Below are 3,276 nucleotides of genomic sequence, written 5' to 3' on the forward strand. Positions count from 1 at the left end.
GAGGGTGAAGGTGAGATTTGAAAGACTAGCTGTTACCATTGTAATAAAATGGGACACATTCATTCAGCATGTTAGAAGTTGTGAGGAATTCCCCTGTGACTCGTTTGGGGTTCATAAGAAGGATTCTGAAAAGGGAACAAAAGTGGAGAATACTACGTGACAGATTGTAGCTCTAACTGGAGACCTGAGGTAAACACTGCTGTGGGAGCAGGCGTGATTAATGAGGAAGATGAAAGATATACAGGGTTTTTGTCTCAGGGAAAGATCACCCCATTTTCACCAACTAATGTAGCTAAACCCATGACTATCTTATGGAACACAGGTGCTACGTAGACTCTCTTACTGGAGAGAAATTTGGTTTTCCCTCCAGAGAGTTCAGTGAAAGCTAAAGTATTAGTGAATAGGATAAGTGGAGATTATATTGCGGTTCCATTGTATAAAGTACAATTGCAGTGTGATTTGGTGTCAGGCCCAGTGTAGCGCGCAAAGACTCCATGAGACGAATATAGTGAAGTCGATGAGGCTTTATTAAGCGTGTCTGTTCCCCAGCAGCTCGTTAGTAAACTGGCCTGCGGGGGAAGACACCGGCTTCTTATACTTCGCCTTCAGGGCGGAGCTTGAGGTCAACGGCCAACCAGGACCCGGGATCTGTCAGCCAATGACATTAGGGCTTCCAGTCCCACATGACCCCCAATACATATTACCACACCCAGTAGTTGTCTTAGTGGTTAACAAGTTACCAGTAGCCAGAGAAGACTTACCTTTGAGGATTGATTTGGCTGGAGTGAAGGTTGTAGCTTCATCCATGATTACAGGGAATCTGAGGCACGATAAGGAGGCAGAACAGTTACAGGATCAATTTTGCAATATTTTTCCATTGTGTGTGGTGACCAGGGCAATGGCTAAACAAAGTTCACCACCAGAGATCAAAATCATTCCACAATCAGATGGTGGAGCAGCCTAAACTATCCTTGAGAACGAGAATAATTCCGATTAAGTGTTTGGTAGGACTTCATTCATTGAGGAAGAGGATGCAGAGATACATAGATTAGCACAGTCAGCTCCCACAGACGTTGAGGCTGAGGGGGTTCCAAAGTGCTATTACATTAAAAATGGAGTTCTGATGAGGAAGTGGAGACATCCGCATAGACCTGTGGACGATGCATGGACAGTTGTTCACCAGCTAGTGGTACTGCTAAATATCAGTAAGGAAGTACTGCGCTAGAGCATGGGATGCCAATGGTAGGACATGTGGGAATTTGGAAAAGTCAGACCAGTTGCACTTCAGAGTTCAAGGAATCTATTATTGATGATCTCCAAATAGTTGATGAAGAATATGCAGCATCTTATCCAACAAATTTTCAAGATGAGGAAACAAAGCTGTTTGTATATCGCGAACAAATGGAAGAACAGCTTCAGGCAGAGATGACGCAAGAGCTGCAGCATTTTAAGGATCTGGAATTGGCTAAGATTTGGTTTCAGGAGAAAGAGCACTCACAGAAGAACATAGAAGAGCACAGATCAAAGCTAGATAAAATGTACCAGACAAAATCTGAAACATTGATCACAAGTGAGAAGAATGCTTTTGAGAAACTTCAGAAACAACAGGAGATTGAGGAAAAATAAATCTATACGCAGAGACAAAGTTTATTGAAAGACATTGAAGCTATGTGAAATAAAGAGGTCAAACATAGACAACAAATTGAAGCCTTTGAACTTTTTCAGAATTTGCATGGCCAAAGGGACAAGAGTTTCGAACAGGATCCATGGAGACAGGAGCTGGCAGTGAATAATATTAAGGAGACTTATGAGCAAATGTTGAAGAATGGGTCGTGCAGGTACAGGAAGAGTATCGCAAAAGTACTGAGAAAGTAACAGTGAATGAGAAGAGTTGAAGCAGAGTCAGCTCGATTAGCTGAAGAATCTGTTGCCATCCATTCCGAAACAGAGGAACTCCAAGTAACCCGTGTTCAAGTTAAGAAGATGGAGTTGGAACTGAATGCAGCTACAGCCCAAGTTTGTTTGTTAGTGAAGCAGAACGCATTGCTGAATGAAAAGTGAAAGGAAGGAGCAGACTATATGTCATCAAAGACTGAAGATGCACAGCTTCATGATAATCAGAGGCTGTGTGAAATGCTGAATGAACTTACTGCTCTCATTTAGCTCTCCAAGCTGAATTGAAGAAAGCAGAATATTCCAGAATGAATATCAAAACCATAAACATATACAGGAGCAACAGCTACAGAATGAGGCAGAGCACTGTGCAAAGGTTAAAAGCAACACTTGAAGTATGAGGATCAAACCAGCAGACTAAATGGGCAAGTTGATATCTTGAAACTTCAGCTGTGACAGACACGGTTGGGTGTTGATGGTTCATTTCTGGCCTCTGTTCCCGATGTACCTGAAAGTCAAATGTCAATAACAATCAATTAAATCCAATCCTGTGATGTCCACTTGAAGCTTTCCTTTAGCTGTTGACTATGGTGCCAATGAAAGATCAGAAAACCTCTGGTAGATAACACTGTGTCTCATCAATCTTAAACAATTCAAAGGTTTGAAGTACTGACTGAGCAACCAGATGGCCATCGTGAAGTTGCGCAAGAAGGCATTCCAACATTTGACAAGAATTTGTCCCAGTACTGGGAGGAAAATGTGAATAGAGGGTCTGTTTCTTCACTAGACCAAGAAGTAATTTAATCTCCACCAGATATATCGAAATTCAATGGTCCAGAAGAAGAAGAAGAAAAAACTGAGAAGATGAAAAATGCAAGGGAAGAAAAGAAAAGACATGTGAAGATCAGAGATGAAAAGGTGAGGAGAAATAGTGCCTGGAAACGCAGGAAACATGCGGAAATGGTGTGGTTCACAGAACGCCAAGTAGAGTTTGGGAGATTGAGGTCATGTAAGTGGGCAAACTGGTGCTGGGCGTCCTGGACTGTTCAAGACCATTTAAAATGGTCACAGATGCCAGTGACCTTGAGGTAGGGGCAGTGGAACTACAAGACGGCGATGCAGGAATGAGAGACCAGTGGGATAATTTTTTTAAAAACATGTCCTTGTGAAAGAAAATGTTCCACCATTGAAAAAGAAACCATAGCCTTACTAACAGCTCTCTATTATCAGCATGATAATAAACAAAGCTTAGTTTATATATCAATGATCTGTTTGCAGTTATAAAAAAGTTTAAAACACGGAATGCAAGATTATTCCATTGGAATTTATTATTACGACAGTTCAATGTTAAAATTGTACACATCCCCAGAAAGGACAATGTGA

The 3,276-nt window shown here is 41.5% G+C and overlaps 1 pseudogene; it reads left to right on the plus strand.

Annotated features, from left to right (window-relative positions):
* The first annotated feature begins 1,239 nt into the window (after positions 1–1,239).
* On the plus strand, positions 1,240–2,906 carry LOC140425837 (centriole and centriolar satellite protein ofd1-like; annotated as a pseudogene).
* The last annotated feature ends 370 nt before the right edge of the window (positions 2,907–3,276 follow it).

Source organism: Scyliorhinus torazame, chromosome 6 (genome assembly GCF_047496885.1).
Source record: "Scyliorhinus torazame isolate Kashiwa2021f chromosome 6, sScyTor2.1, whole genome shotgun sequence".
Lineage (NCBI taxonomy): Eukaryota > Metazoa > Chordata > Chondrichthyes > Carcharhiniformes > Scyliorhinidae > Scyliorhinus > Scyliorhinus torazame.